The sequence below is a fragment of the Pongo pygmaeus genome, chromosome 10 (genome assembly GCF_028885625.2).
Source record: "Pongo pygmaeus isolate AG05252 chromosome 10, NHGRI_mPonPyg2-v2.0_pri, whole genome shotgun sequence".
NCBI lineage: Eukaryota > Metazoa > Chordata > Mammalia > Primates > Hominidae > Pongo > Pongo pygmaeus.
In genome coordinates, this window is record NC_072383.2 from 116,826,437 (window position 1) to 116,843,437 (window position 17,001).

Below are 17,001 nucleotides of genomic sequence, written 5' to 3' on the forward strand. Positions count from 1 at the left end.
TGAGCCACCACCCCCTGCTGATAACAGCTTTATTGAGATATAATTCATACCATAGAATTCTCTCAGTTAAAGTGTACAATTCAATGGCTTTTAGCATAGTCACAAGGTTGTACAACCATTACTACCATCAATTTTAGATTTTCATCACTCCAAAAAGACACCCCATACCCTTTAGCTATCACCTTGCTATGGTTTGAATGTGTCCTCCAAAAGTTCATGTGTTGGAAACTCAGTCCCTCTACCCTCAAGAATGGATTAGTGTTGCCATCGTGGGAGTGGTTTTGTTATAAAAGCAAGCACTCTCTGGCTCTCTTGCTGTTGTCCTCTTGCCATGTGATGCCCTCTGTTATGTTATGATACAGCAAGAAGGTCCTCACCAGATGCTTGTTCCATGCTCTTGGACTTCTCAGTCTCCAGAACCATGTACTAAATATACTTTTTTTCTTTATAAATTACCCTACCCAGTCTGTGGTATATATGCAACAGAAAACAGGCTAAGACACACTCACAATTTCCCCACCCCCTCCAACCCCCAACAATCATGAATCTACTTTGTGTCTCTATGGTTTTGCCTATTCCAGACATTTCATGTTAACAGAAGCAAGCAATATATGTTGTGACTAGCTTCTTTCACTTAACGCAATGTTCTCAAGGTTCATTTACATTGTAGCTTGTATCAATACTTCATTTCATTTTATGGCCAAATTATATTCCATTGTATGGAGATGTTAGTAGCAATGAATCCATACAGGCCTGCAGCAACCTGAATCCTTGCCTCCTCAGAAGAGATAATTCAACCAAGGGGCATAAGACAGAGTAAGAAACCAAGGCAAGTTTCACAGCAGGAGTGAAAGTTTATTAAAAAGTTTTAGCTGGGTATGGTGGCTCACACCTGTAATCCCAGCACTTTAGGAGGTGGGCGGATCTCCTGAGGTCTGGAGTTCGAGACCAGCCTGACCAACATGGAGAAACCCTGTCTCTACTAAAAATATAAAATTAGCTGGGCGTGATGGCGCATGCCTGTAATCCCAGCTACTCAGGAGGCTGAGGCAGGAGAATGGCTTGAACCTGGGAGGTGGAGGTTGCTGTGAGCCGAGATCGCGGCATTGCACTCCAGCCTGGGCAACAAAAGTGAAACTCCGTCTCAAAAAAAAAAAAAAAAAAAGTTTTAGAACAGGAATGCAAGGAAATGAAGTACGCTTGGAAGTAGGGAACTTGAGAGATTCAAGTGCATGGTTTGACCTTTGATTTGTGGTTTTCTATGTTGGCAGTCTGCATGTACAATGGCCTGCCAGCACTTGGGAGGGGCTGCATGTGAGTGTGTTTACTGAAGCTATATGCATGCTCACTTGAGGCGTTCTTCCCTTGTCAGTTGAGTGTTCCTAGAGGAAGGTCATGTACCAGCTAAGCTCCACCATTTTGCCTCTTCATGCACATGCTTAAGCCCACTCACCCACCTCCTGAGATCTTACTGGGAAGCTGCTGATCACCAGTTTCTGGCGTTTCTATCTACTGGGAGACTGTCTTTCCCTGGCATCGGCTGCAACCAATGATTGTTTTAGAGAGACAGTTTAACAACTGCCTGATCATCTCCTGATGGGGCAGAGGAGCCTCTCCTTCGCTGTTCAGATCTGACTAACTACCTACTGCAACAGAGATATCACCTTTTGTATATCCATTCATCTGTTGATTGATAGTCAATGAATATTGAAGCCATGAAGTGACTCAGAAACTGGGGCACCTCTTTCCTAAAGTCCTCCATTCCCTACCCATCATTCCACCTCTAGAAAGAAATTAATTTTGCTTCCCTTGCTTGCCTTACTATGAACAGAGTGACATTTTTAAAAGCCTACCTCTCTTTATTTATGGTGGGGTTTCTGTGCCTGTGGTCCCAGCTACTCAGGAGGCTGAGGTGGGAGGAGTGCTTGAGCCTGGGAGATGGAGGTTGTAGTGAGCAGAGATCGCGCCATGGCACTCCAGCCTGAGTGACAGAGCGAGACCCTGTCTCAAAAAAATAAAAAAGAAAAAAGAATGGGCTTTCTCTTTGTTTGTTTTTCATTTTTGTTTTTGTTTTTTGAGACGGAATCTTGCTCTGTCACCCAGGCTAGAGTGCAGTGGCATGATCTTGGTTCAATGCAACCTCCACCTCCTGGGTTCAAGCAATTTTCGTGCCTCAGCCTCCAGAGTAGCTGGGATTACAGGCTTCCGCCACCAGGTCCGGCTAATTTTTGTATTTTTAGTAGAGACAGAGTTTCACCATTTTGGCCAGGCTGGTCTGGAACTCCTGACCTCAAGTGATCCTCCCACCTCAGCCTCCCAAAATGCTGGGATTACAGTCATGAGCCACCACGCCCGACCTAAAGTGGCCAGTGCACCTGGCTGGAATTTAGTCAAGCAATACTTTATGCCATTATTTTTTTCTTTTTTCAACAGTTTTAGTCAAACTATTTTGGATGTGTAGTTGGAATTCCCAATTTCTTAGGGTCCCAGTGAGACAGGAATAACACGGGGTGGTCACTAGAGAATAGAAAATTCCAGGTGGCAGTTTCACATGACTAGCAAAAGGAAACTTTTGCTGCAGAAGTAAGGGGCCGATAAGACCCTAAAAAACCACGATGTGGACCAAGCTGGCTAAGACCAACTGGACCCAACATGGTGCTGGATTTGATGTAGGTTTCACCAAGGACCTCATTATACACTCATTAATATACTAAAGCCCACACCCATTGGGCATGGTGGCTCATGCCTGTAATCCCAGCACTTTGGGAGGCTCAGGCAGGCAGATCACCTGAGGTCCGGAGTTCGAGAACAGCTTGGCCAATATGGTGAAACCCCGTCTCTACTAAAAATACAAAAATTAGCTGGGCATGGTGATGGGAGCCTGTAATCCCAGCTACTTGGGAGGCTGAGGCAGGAGAATCGCCTGCACCTGGGAGGCAGAGGTTGCAATGAGCCGAGATTGTGCCACTGCACTCCAGCCTGGGTGACAGAGTGAGACTCTGTCTCAAAAAATAATAATAATAAATATATAAATCCCACACACACCAGGGCCATGATAGTTCCGGAAACACCCATATTTGGTGTAAAAATGTGTAGCACCACAATTCTGAGAAACCTCCACCTCTGCCCAAGAATCTTCATGAATATTCCACTCCTTGGTTAAAGAAACCCAAAAGAGCCGGGCGCGATGGCTCACGCCTGTAATCCTAGCACTTTGGGAGGCCGAGGTGGGTGGATCACCTGAAGTCAGTAGTTCGAGACCACCCTGGCCAACATGGTGAAACCTCGTCTCTGCTAAAAATACAAAAATTAGCCAGGTGTGGTGGTGCCTGCCTGTAATCCCAGCTACTTGGGAGGCTGAGGCAGGAGAATCGTTTTAACCCGGGAGGCGGAGGTTGCAGTGAGCCAAAATCGCGCCACTGCACTCCAGCCTGGGCAACAGTGCGAGACTCCGTATCAAAAAAAAAAAAGAAACCCAAAAGGTAGAAACCCCAAGTCCCATTGGACTCTGTCTTGAGTCCACACATACTCCTCTTTCTTGAGTGTGTATTTTTCGCTTCGCAATAAATCTTTGTACTTTCATCATTTTCTGACACACTCTTGAATTCCTTCTCCAGATGGCGTCAACAGCCTGGATACTGGCTGGGGTTGAGGTCCCACCAGCCTCCGTCTAAAAAAAAAAAAAAATTACAGTTTAGGGGACATGCAGCCTCTGGCTCCAAGAGTTTGAACCTCCCCAAATTACTCCTGGAAATAACATCACTATTGTAAAACCTAAGATCAGAGCTTGGGAAATTTTTCAGACCCTGCACTTGATGGATGGATCAGCTGATACCACCCAGACAGGTAATCTGGCTCAACCAGCTCTGCCATCCCACCCAGGAGCAGAAGACAGCAAGAAAAACTCACTTCGATCCCCTGATTCTATCTCCAACCTGACTAATCAGCACTCCCCACTTCCCAAGCCCCAACCCGCCAAGTTAACTTTAAAAACCCTGATCCCTGAATGCTCTGAGACTAATTTCATTAACAGTAAAACTCCGGTCTCCCACACAGCCAGCTCCGCATGAATTACTCTTTCTCCATTGCAATTCCCTTTTTTTTTCTTTTTTCTTTTTTTTTTTTTGAGATGAAGTTTCGTTCTCGTCCCCCAAGCTGGAGTGCAATGGTGCGATCTCGGCTCACTGCAACCTCCGCTTCCTGGGTTCAAGCGATTATCCTGCCTCAGCCTCCTGAGTAGCTGGGATTACAGGCGCCTGCCACCACGCCCAGCTAATTTTTGTATTTTTAGTAGAGATGGGGTTTCACTTCGTTGGCCAGGCTGGTCTCGAACTCCTGACCTCAGGCGATCTGCCCGCCTTCGCCTCCCAAAGTGCTGGGATTACAGGTGTGAGCCACTATGCCCGGCCTTCCCTGTCTTAATAAATCCGCTCTGTCTAGGCAGCAGGCAAGGTGAACCCAATGGGCAGTTACATTATTGTTTTACAGATAAGGAAGCTGAGGCTCAGGGAAGTGAAATAACTTTCCAGATAAAGTCATAGCCTCAAGTCCATGTTTATAAAATGCTGCCCTGGGTTATAACATTCCCTACAGTAGTGGTTCTTTTTTTTTTTTTTGAAACGGAGTCTTGCTCTGTCGCCCAGCCTGGAGTGCAGTGGCGTGATCTCGGCTCACTGCAAGCTCTGCCTCCCGGGTTCATACCATTCTCCTGCCTCAGCCTCCCGAGTAGCTGGGACTACAGGCACCCGCCACCACACCCAGCTAATTTTTTTGTATTTTTAGTAGAGGTGGGGTTTCACCGTGTTAGCCAGGATGGTCTTGATCTCCTGACCTCGTGATCCGCCCACCTCGGCTTCCCAAAGTGCTGGGATTACAGGCGTGAGCCACTGAGCCCGGCACCTTCTTTTTTTTTTTTTGAGAAGGAGTCTCACTCTGTATCCCAGGCTGGAGTGCAATGGCACAATCTCGGCTCACTGAAACCTCTGCCTCCTGGGTTCAAGCGATTCTCCTGCTTCAGCCTCCCGAGTAGCTGAGATTACAGGCGTGTGCCACCATGCCCGGCTAATTTTTGTATTTTTAGTAGAGACGGGATTATACCATGTTGGCCAGGCTGGTCTCGAACTCCTGACCTCAGGTGATCCACCCGCCTCAGCCTCCCAAAGTACTGGGTTTACAGGCATAAGTCACCACGCGTGGCCAGTAGTTGTTCTTAAACTGGAGTTGGGGGTTACGGAGATTAAGAACTTTGTGATAAGCCTGGACAACATGGTTAGACCCATCTTTACAATAAATTATAAAATTAGCTGGGTGTGGTGGTGCGTTCCTGTGGTCCCAGCTGTTCAGGAGGCTAAGGTGGGAGGATCACTTGAGCCCAGGAATTCGAGGCTGCAGTGAGCTATGATCGCACCACTGCCCTCTAGCTGGGCAATAGAGCGAGACCGTCCCTGCTGGACGAGATGTCAGGGCCCAGCATTGGCAAGTGGTGGGCTCACAGGTCGTAGGTTAGTACAAAGAATTTACTGATGTCAGCATAGGTTTGAAAAAGAAAAAAAAAATGTTAGAAAGAACACTGCATAAAAGTGCTGCGGGACTCCTCAGCACGAGAGGACTGAGTGCCCTGCGGTGAATTTTCCTTCCAGGTATTTATGGACCTTAAAGCAGGAGCTTAAGGGTAATTCGGACCATATTAGCTGTGTAGGCCACGATACATGATTACATTTGTAGACATTTTGGTCCCTTAATGTCAGCCAGGGTTTGCACAATGAGTTTTGACATGTATGCATTTCAGAGATGTATAGGAATTCTAGTTACAGGCCAGGCGCGTTGGCTCATGCCTGTAATCACAGCGCTTTGGGAGGCCGAGGTGGGCGGATCACGAGGTCAGGAGACCAGCCTGGCCAACATGGTGAAACCCTGTCTCTACTAAAAATATAAAAATTAGCTGGGCATGGTGGTACACGCCTGTATTCCCAGCTACTTGGGAGGCTGAGGCAGGAGAATCGCTTGAACCCAGGAGACTGAGGTTGCAGTGAGCCGAGATTGTGCTACTGCACTCCAGTCTGGGTGACAGAGCTAGACGCCATCTCAAAAAAAAAAAAAAGAGAAGAGAAGAAAAGAAATTCTAGTCACAAATTTTTTGAGGAAAGAAGCCTGGAAGTAGATGCCAGCTTTAGGTTAAAAATAAATAAATAAAAAGAAAGAAAGATCAACTCAACAAAAGGCAGATTAATTGGAGAAAAGGCATCTAGATTTATTAACGTGAACAAGAGGGGAAACCACAGAGGAATTACCCACACCTCAAGGGAATGTGGAACATTAAATATCATTTTGAGATTACAGAAAGACAGGGGCTTCCATCCTGGCAAAACGGGTTACTGGAGGGAAAAAAGGAATTCAGGGGGAAATAAAGGATCACTAGGGAAATGAATGGGTCAGGAACTAGAAGAGAAATTAACTTGTAAATAGATGTCTTTGAAATGTGAATGAGCCTGACATTATCTTATGAAAGGATCTGTTCAGGTGTGGTTACCTTCTGTGTCTTCCTTTCCGCAATAGATAAAGAGATAACAGGGAGGGAAAGAAAGAACAATTGTTTCTAATTGGGGGGTCTGGATTTTAGGTAGATAAAGGAACTTCCTGTGCTTTTGGAGGGGAGGGAATATCAGAGAGATCCTTCTTCAGTTCAGCATATCAAAGCCTCCATTTCTAAGCCCCAACAAAACAAAAAAGCCAATCCTGCTGGTCTAAACTGGAATTCTAAACTGGGTCGGTCTGGCCCAGGAAGTGGGAAAAAAAAACAACCTCACTTACAAACTGGAATCACCAGGTGGCGCTCTCGACCCTGAACAGAATCTGGGTTCCACAGCCAAGGTCACTCAGAGATAATAGTTGGTGCAAGCTTCATGGAACTCCAAAAATTTCAGAGATTATTGGTTCAACCAATAACCTTCACCTTCCTGAGGAGGAAAAGTGTCCCAGAGTTGTTAAACGGCTTGCTCAAGGTCACAGCTCATAGACAAAGGCAGGGCTCACCTGCTTGTCTAATCCTGATATTTCTAAAATGTATCACATACAGCTCCCTGACCCATTCAACAAAGCACAGTACACACAATGCAATATTTTCTTGTGATAATTCAAAGAATGAACTTTTGTGTATGAATGTCGGGAACATTGGTGTCCGTGCTGTGCTATCTGTGGGAACTAGATAGATTAGAGGACCTTTATCCCACACACAAAATGGCTTTGGACTACTGTTTCTTTGTTCCAACAGCTACCTACATTTTTGTTAATTCCTCCAAGGGGCGAGGCACTGTGCAGAAGTTTTGGTCCTCCTATTGGTCAGGTTTGTTCATGTTTCTCTGTGTCTTTAGGAAGAGATATTTTTCCCTTCTCTGAGCTTCAGTTTATGGCAGTCAGTAAAAGTTGCCAGTAGGGAGGAGATAATAAATAATTGATAATTATTAACATAAATACACTTCTTGACATATTAGCAGCCAACAAACATGAAAAAATGCTCAACATCATTAATCATCAGAGAAATGTAAATCAAAACCACAATAAGGCTGGCTGGCTCACGCCTGTAATCCTGGCACTTTGGGAGGCTGGGGTGGGAGGATGGTTTGAGGCCAGGAGTTTGAGAACAGCCTGGGCAACATAGTGAGACCCCATTTTGAAAAAAGCTCTGTCACCAGGCTGGAGTGCAGTGGCGTGATCTCAGCTCACTGCAACCTCTGCCTCCTGGGTTCAAGGGATTCTCCTGCCTCAGCCTCCTGAGTAGCTGGGATTACAGGTACCCACCACCACACCCAGCTAATTTTTATATTTTTAGTAGAGATGGGGTTTCACCATATTGGCCAGGCGGGTCTCAAACTCCTGACCTTGTGATCCACCCGCCTCGGCCTCCCAAACTGCTGGGATTGCAGGCATGAGTCACCATGCTCGGCCGCAAATAATTTTTGTTGCTGGCCTATTTCTGTTCAAAATTCTGCAGCCATAGATTTATTCTTTTGGCTAAACATTGTGCTTCCTGGATTTATTTTTATTTTAATTTAATTTAATTTTTAATTTTTAATTATTTATTTATTATTGTTTTTTTTTTAAACAGGGTCTTGCTCTGTTGCCCAGGCTGGAGTCCAGTGGTGTGACCTCGGTTCATTGCAACATTTGCCTCCCGGTTTCAAGCAATCCTCCTGCCTCAGCCTCCTGAGTAGCTGGGATTACAGGCGCCCTCCACCACGCCCAGCTTATTTTTGTATTTTTGGTAGAGATGGGTTTTTGCCATGTTGCTCAGGCTGGTCCCAAACTCCTGACCCCAAGCTGTCCACCTGCCTTGGCCTCCCAAAGTGCTGGGATTACAGGCGTGAGCCACCATGCCTGGCCTAGTTTTATTTTTTTAAAGAGGAAGTCTCTGGAGGAGGCAGCACACTAAATTACTTCAGGATAAACAGTTCTTAAAGTCTTTGTTTGTTTGAGACAGGGTCTCACTCTGTCACCCAGGCTGGAATTGAGTGGTGTGATCACAGCTCACTGCAGCCTGCACCTCCTTGGGTCAAGCCATCCTCCCACCTCAGCCTTCCGAGTACCTGGGACCACAGGTGCGTGCCCTTATGCCCAGCTAATTTTTTGTATTTTTTGTAGATATGTGGTCTCACTGTGTTGCCCTGGTGGGTCTCAAACTCCTGGGCTCAAGTGATTCACCTGTCTATGCCTCCCAGACGTGAACCCCCATGCCCAGCCGATCCTTAGTTTCTTGATGGCACCCAGAAGGTTGATCGGCCCAGGAACCCAAGCAGCCTTGATCACCAGGGCTCTCTCCTTTTGCATACCTTACTCAAAAAAGCTCCCAGCAGGCTGGGAGCAGTGGCTCATGCCTGTAATCCCAGCACTTTGGGAGGCTGAGGTGGGCAGATCACCTAAGGTTGGGAGTTTGAGACCAGCCTGACCAACATGGAGAAACCCTGTCTCTGCTAAAAATACAAAATTAGCCAGGCGTAGTGGCGCATGCCTGTAATCCCAGCTACTCGGGAGGATGAGGCAGGAGAATCGCTTGAACCCGGGAGGTGGAGGTTGCAGTGAGCCGAGATCATGCCATTGCACTCCAGCCTGGGCAACAAGAGCAAAACTCCGTCTCAAAAAAAAAAAAAAAAATCTTTCTACATTTTTTATCTCACTCTAAAAAATACCACAGTTAACTATTTGTTTTTTATTCTTCCAGATATGCATTTATGTACATATGCATTATATAGACACATTAACATATATATATATTTAAAGACATAAATAAGGTCACACACTACATGTTGTTGTTTTTGAGCCTCTCTCTGTCACCCAGGTTGGAGTGCAGTGGCGTGATCTTGGCTTACTGCAACCTCCACCTCCTAGGCTCAAGTGACCCTCCTACCTCAGCCTCTGGAGTAGCTGGGACCACAGGTGAGGGCCACCACACCTGGCTAATTTTTGCATTTTTTGTACAAATGGGGTTTTGCCATGTTGCTCAGCTGGTCTCAAACTCCTGGGTTCAAGCAATCTGCCCACCTTGGCCTCCCAAAGTGCTGGGATTGAAGATGTGAGCCACTTTGCCAGGCATGTATGTATGTGTATGTGTGTGTGTATATAAATATATATTTGTTTGTTTGTTTTGTTTTGTTTGAGACAGAGTTTCACTCTTGTTGCCCAGGCTGGAGTGCAATGGCATGATCTGGGCTCACTGCAACCTCTACCTCCCGGGTTCAAGCGATTCTCCTGACTCAGCCTCTCAAGTAGCTGGGATTACAGGCACGCGCCACCACGCCCGGCTAATTTTGTATTATTAGTAGACATGGGGTTTCTCCATGTTGGTCAGGCTGGTCTTGAACTCCCAACCTCAGGTAATCCGCCCACCTGGGCCTCCTAAAGTGCTGAGATTACAGGAGTGAGCCACCACGACCGGCCCACCTCAGCCTCTTGAGCAGCTGGAACAACAGGCACCCGCAATCCCACCAGCTGATTTTTGAATTTTTTGTTCTTTTTTTTTTTTTGTCATGGAGTCTCGCTCTGTCGCTTAGGCTGGAGTGCAGTGGCACGATCTCGGCTCACTGCAACCTCCACCTCCCAGGTCCAAGCGATTCTCCTGCCTGAGCCTCCTGAGTAGCTGGGTTTCCAGGTGTGTGTCACCATGTGCGGCTTTTTGTATTTTTAGTAGAGACAGAGTTTCACCATGTTGGCCAGGCTGGTCTCAAACTCCTACCCTCAAATGATCCACCTGCCTTGGCCTCCCAATGTGCTGGGATTATAGGTGTGAGCCATGGTGCCCAGTCATATTTCTGTATATGTGACATCTGCCCTTCTAGAACTTTGATCTAACTCTAGAGAATTGGCTTGGCAACCCTTTTTAATCTAATCTCTTTGTTTACTTACCTTGAACTTTTGGTCAAATGTTCACTACAGATAAACATGACTAAGTCAAAACAGTTGGGGAAGTAGAAATAAATTCCAGATTGATGTGTTTTAATGAATACAGTTTCTTAATTTCCGGAGCTTGTGGAAAATTCCGGAGCTTGCAGAAACTCATAACATTTTGATAAGTAGAGATGGAGTCTGTTTTAATTAAGTGGCCAGTATTATACATAATTAATATTAGCTGTGTACACATGCAAGGGGCTTACTCACCTGCTCCTTAGATGCTGCTCTCTTAGGCTGATTAACAAGATCTCTGCATTGGTGCGTGCATCACTCATTTGCTACTTGCAGAAGACATCTTTTGCCTTTACGTTTCCTACCTGTATTTCTTTTTCTTTTCTTTCTTTCTTTCTTTTTTTTTTTTTTTTTTGAGACAAAATCTCACTCTGTCACCTAGGGAGTCTAGCTCTGTCTCCCCGGCTGGAGTACAGTGGCACGATCTCAGCTCACTGCAACCTCTGCCTCCTGGGTTTAAGCAATTCTCCTGCCTCAGCCTCCTGAGTAGCTGGGATTACAGGCACCTGCCACCACGCTCAGCTTTTTTTTTTTGTATTTTTAGTAGAGACGGGGTTTCACTATGTTGGCCAGGATGGTCTTGATCTCCTGACTTCGTGATCTGCCCGCCTCAGCCTCCCAAAATGCTGGGATTACAGGGGTGAGCCACCACACACAGCTGTAATTTTGTATTTTTAGTAGAGATGGGATTTCTCCATGTTGGTCAGGCTGGTCTGGAACTCCCAACCTCAGGTGATCTGCCTGCCTCGGCCTCTCAAAGTGCTGGGATTACAGGCATGAGCCACCACACCCGGCCTTTATTATCTTATAATTTCTATAGATCAGAGGTTCGGGGATATCAGAGCTGGGTCTTCCGCTGACCCAGGGTCTTGCAAGGTTTCAATAAGGTGTCAGCGAGGTCTGGGGTCTCACTGTCAAAACCTTAGTCAAGCTGGGAGGGCAAGCTGAGGTGTCAGGTGTCCAAGTAGCCAATTAAGCAATAAGCCATCGGCCAGGTGTACTGGGCTCACATCTGTAATCCAAGTGCTTTGAGAGGCCAAGGCAGGAGGATCACTTGAGCCCAGGAGTTTGAGACCGGCCTCGACAACATAGTGAGACTCTGTCTCTCCAAAAAAAAAAAAAGAAGAAAAAAAAAATAAAAAAATTAGCAGGGCATAGTGGTGCACACCTGTAGTCCTAGCTACTCAAGAAGTCGAGGTGGGAGGATCACTTGAGCCCACATGGTTGAGGCTGCAGTGAACCATGATTGCACCACTGCACTCCAGCCTGGGTGACAAAGCGAGGCCCTGTCTCCAAAAATAAAAAAATAAAAATAAAAAAGTTAGAAAGCAATAAGCCAAAAATGAAAGAGGTAAGGCTTTATCACTTGACCGTGATGGTATAAGGGCTAAGAGTGGAAAAGTACTAGGTATGAAATCAGAGTAGGAAACAGTGGGTTCAAGGTTTCCCCCTCCCATCCCTAGAAGGAGGCCTTGGCAGAAGCCCCATAGAAGACCTCTGCCCAAGGCCCCAGATAAAGAGACCTAGGATCAAAGGTGCTTCCTGGCTAGGAATGCAAATGTGTTCAAGAGCATGGCCGGCCACTGCATAGGCTTCAGACACTGCAGTGCATAGGCTGGGCACCCAGTGTGGTGTGGGGAGGGCAGCTTTCCCGGAGGCCGGCCAGGGAAAGCCTTCGTCCTTGCCCACAGTCAGGCAGGCCTGAAGAATCTCACCTAGGTTTTCAGCCGGGACCCGTACTCCCCACTCACCTGAAAGCCGGGCTTTCGGGGGAAGAATCCACTTCCAAGGTCACTCACTGGTTGTTGGCAAAATTCAGTTCCTGGAGGGGTGTTGGGCTACGGCCTCAGGTCCTTGCTGGCTGTTGGCCAGAAGCCGCCCTTGGTTCCTTGCCACATGGGCCTCTGCCACACGATGGCTTGCTTCCCAGAGGCCTGCAAGCTGAGAAAGTAATGGAGAGCGCGTGCTAGCAAGACGGAAGCCACAGCCTTATTTATTTATTTATTTATTTATTTATTTATTTTGAGACGGAGTCTCGCTCTGTCGCCCAGGCTGGAGTGCAGTGGCGCGATCTCGGCTCACTGCAAGCTCTGCCTCCCGGGTTCACGCCATTCTCCTGCCTCAGCCTCCAGAGTAGCTGGGACTACAGGCGCCCGCCACCACGCCCGGCTAATTTTTTGTATTTTTAGTAGAGACGGGGTTTCACCGTGTTAGCCAGGATAGTCTCCATCTCCTGACCTCGTGATCTGCCCGCCTTGGCCTCCCAAAGTGCTGGGATTACAGGTAGGAGCCACGGCGCCCGGCCCGCCACAGCCTTATACAACGGAATCAGAAGTGACATCCTGTCCGCACGTCATATGTTGTTTGAGATAGGGTCTTGCTCTGTCGCCCAGGCTGGGGTGCAGTGGCCTGATGATGGTTCACTGCAGCCCTGAACTCTTAGGCTCAAGCCATCCTCCAGCCTCAGCCTCCTAAGTAGTTGGGACTACAGGTGTGCCACCACACCTGGCTAATTTTTAAATTTTTGGGGGAGATGGGGGTCTTACCATGTTGCCCAGGCTGGTCTTGAGCTCCTAGGCTTAAGGAATCCTCCTGCCTCGGCCTCCCAAAGTGCTAGGATTATAGGTGTGAGCTGCTGTATCTGACCCAGCCTTACATAACTTAATCAGAAGTGACATCCCGTTTACATGTTATGTTATCGATTAGAAGCAAGTTACTCAAGGGGAGGGGAGCGCACGGGGCCATGAATACCAGGACGTGGGGTTCACTGGGTCCATCTTAGAAACTGCCTACCAGAATGGTTATCTGGAAACATGAAGGAGGAGTCTACTTGAAATTGAAACCACCCCACAGGGAGACAGGTACCTAAGATATTAGTTAAGTCCCTGGATCCAGACACTCCTGAAGCCAATCACCCACCAGCATCTCAGTACATGAACAAATTACTTTTCTTCTTCTTCTTTTTTTTTTATTTTTTTGAGACTGAGTCTTGCTCTTGTTGCCCAGGCTGGAGTGCAGTGGCGCGATACCAGCTCACTGCAACCTCCGCCTCCCAGGTTCAAGCAGTTCTCCTGACTCAGCCTCCAAAGTAGCTGGGATTACAGGTGCCCACCACCACACCCGGCTAATTTTTGTATTTTTAGTAGAGGTAGGGTTTCACCATGATGGCCAGGCTGGTCTCAAACTCCTGACCTCGGGTGATCCGCCCGTCTCAGCCTCCCAAAGTGCTGAGGTTACAGGCATAAGCCACCGCACTCAGCCTTCTTCTTTTAAAATACCAGTTTGTCCAGGTGCAGTAGCTCATGCCTGCAATGCCAGCACTTTGAGAGGCCAAGGCAGGAGATGACTTGAGCTCAAGAATTTGAGACCATTAAGATCCTTCTGGGGCCGGGACTACAGGCTCATGCCACTAGGCCCAGCTAATTGTTTTTTGTATTTTGTGTAGAGACAGGGTCTCACTATGTTGCTCAGGCTGGTCTCAAACTCCAGAGCTCAAGCGATCCTCCTACCTAGGCCTTACAAAGAGCTGGGATTACAGGTGTGAGCCACTATGCCCAGCCCTACAAAGCTTTTGATGGCCCCTCTGTAGTCTCTAAGCATCACCTCCATTCTACATTAGCTCCTACCATTCACAACAGCTGTTTCTCCTTAGGCACCAGTGCTGATTAAAAAGTCGAATCTGACAATGCCATCCCCATCAAGCTACCAATGACTTTCTTCACAGAATTGGAAAAAACTACTTTAAAGTTCATATGGAACCAAAAAAGAGCCCGCATTGCCAAGACAATCTTAAGCAAAAAGAACAAAGCTGGAGGCATCATGCTACCTGACTTCAAACTATACTACAAGGCTACAGTACCCAAAACAGCATGGTACTGGTACCAAAACAGAGATATAGACCAATGGAACAGAACAGAGCCCTCAGAAATAACACCACACATCTACAACCATCTGATCTTTGACAAACCTATCAAAAACAAGAAATGGGGAAAGGATTCCCTATTTAATAAATGGTGCTGGGAAAACTGGCTAACCATATGTAGAAAGCTGAAACTGGATCCCTTCCTTATACCTTATACAAAAATTAATTCAAGATGGATTAAAGACTTAAACGTTAGACCTAAAACCATAAAAACCCTAGAAGAAAACTTAGGCAATACCATTCAGGACATAGGCATGGGCAAGGACTTCATGTCTAAAACACCAAAAGCAATGGCAACAAAAGCCAAAATAGAAAAATGGGATCTAATTAAAGAGCTTCTGCACAGCAAAAGAAACTACCATCAGAGTGAACAGGCAACCTACAGAATGGGAGAAAATTTTTGTAATCTACCCATCTGACAAAGGGCTAATATCCAGAATCTACAAAGAACTTAAACAAATTTACAAAAAAAATCAAACAACCCCATCAAAAAGTGGGCAAAGGATATGAACAGACACTTCTCAAAAGAAGACATCTATGCAACCAATAGACACATGAAAAAATGCTCATCATCACTGGCCATCAAAGAAATGCAAATCAAAACTACAATGAGATACCATCTCACACCACTTAGAATGGTGATCATTAAAAAGTCAGTAAACAACAGGTGCTGGAGAGGATGTGGAGAAATAGGAACACTTTTACACTGTTGGTGGAACTGTAAACTAGTTCAACCATTCTGGATGACAGTGTGGCGATTCCTCAAGGATCTAGAACTGGAAATACCATTTGACCCAGTGATCCCATTACTGGGTATATACCCAAAGGATTATAAATCATGCCACTACAAAGACACATGCACATGTATGTTTATTGCGGCACTATTCACAATAGCAAAGACTTGGAACCAACCCAAATGGCCATCAATGATAAACTGGATTAAGAAAATGTGGCACATATACAACATGGAATACTATGCAGCCATAAAAAAGGATGAGTTCATGTCCTTTTGGATGAAGCTGGGAACCATCATTCTGAGCAAACTATCCCAAGGACAGAAAACCAAACACCGCATGTTCTCACTCATAGGTGGGAATTGAACAATGAAAACACTTGGACACAGGGTGGGGAACATCACACACTGGGGCCTGTCGTGGGGTGGGGGGAGGGATAGCATTAGGCGAAATACCTAATGTAAATGACGAGTTAATGGGTGCAGCACACCAACATGACACATGTATACATATGTAATAAACCTGCACGTTGTGCACATGTACCTTAGAACTTAAAGTATAATAAAAATAAATAAATAAAGCTTAAAAAGGTACACCCACTTTGGAGAAATGTTTGACAGTTTCTTACAAAATTAAACACCATATAATCCAGTAATCCTACTCCTGGATATTTACCCAAGAGAAATTAAGATATATGTCCACAAAAAGATATACTAGAATGTTTACAGGAGTTTATTCATAATAGTAAAAAACTGGAAACAGCCCAAAGTCCATCAACAGATAAAAGGATAAACTGTGATTTAAAAAAAAAAAAAAGTGTCCGGGCGCAGTGGCTCACGACTGTAATCCCAGCACTTTAGGAGGCCGAGGCGAACGGATCACCTGAGGTCGGGAGTTCGAGACCAGCCTGACCAACATGGAGACACCTCATCTCTACTAAAAATACAAAATTAGCCAGGCATGGTGGTGCATGCCTGTAATCCCAGCTGCTTGGGAGGCTAAGGCAGGAGAATCGCTTGAACCCGGGAGGCGGGGATTGCGGTGCGCCGAGATTGCGCCATTGCACTCCAGCCTGGGCAACAAGAATGAAACTGTGTCTCAAAAAAACAAAACAAAACAAAACAAACAAACAAAAATAGTCAAATCTTATTGGTCCAGGTCATGCTGTTGAGTCAGGTCATTTCATAGGTGGTTTGACAAGCCTCTGAATGGCTGAAGGTGGGAGGGGTGTCAGTGGATGGGCCCCTGAGGATGTCCTAGGGGCTGTGGGCGTGGCAGGTATTCTGCAGCCTGTCTTGTTTAAGACACAAAGCAAGCCATTCTTCACAAAGATGGTCATGATTCTGGTTTGAATGATCACTAATATTATTTTTTTTGAGAGAGGGTTTCACTCTGTTGCCCAGGCTGGAGTGCAGTGGCGCGATCTTGGGTCACTGCAACCTCCCACCTCCCGGGTTCACGCCATTCTCCTGCCTCAGCCTCCCGAGTAGCTGGGATTACAGGTGCCCACCACCACGGCTGGCTAATTTTTGTATTTTTAGTAGAGACGGGATTTCACCGTGTTGGCCAGGCTGGTCTGATCTGCCGGCCTCGGCATCCCAAAGTGCTGGGATTACAGGCGTGAACCACTGTGCCTGGCCTGAATGATCACTAATTTAACATTGCTAAAGTCTGCATGATGAGGCTTTCCCTAGTTTACGCATGATTTGACATACCTGGTTTCCTTTTGGATGTGTGGTCGTCTGCATCAACCAAGGACTGTCGGAGATTAAGTGAGAACATAGAGGGTATTTTTTTTTTTTGAGACAGAGTCTCCCTCTGTCACCCAGGCTGGAGTGCAGTGGCGCGATCTTGGCTTACTGCAATCTCCACCTCCCGGGTTCAAGCCATTCT

General features: G+C 46.4%; 1 long non-coding RNA gene across 1 annotated transcript in view; it reads right to left on the reverse strand.

The window, feature by feature from the left end:
- Window positions 1-17,001, reverse strand: part of LOC134737626 (uncharacterized) — a 22,366-nt gene continuing 5,365 nt past the window's right edge. The window contains exons 2-4 of the long non-coding RNA XR_010122714.1: window positions 12,204-12,393; window positions 6,811-6,956; window positions 1-3,670 (exon numbers count right to left, since the gene is read on the reverse strand). This is a non-coding gene — a long non-coding RNA (uncharacterized LOC134737626). The remainder of the gene's footprint in view (window positions 3,671-6,810; window positions 6,957-12,203; window positions 12,394-17,001) is intronic.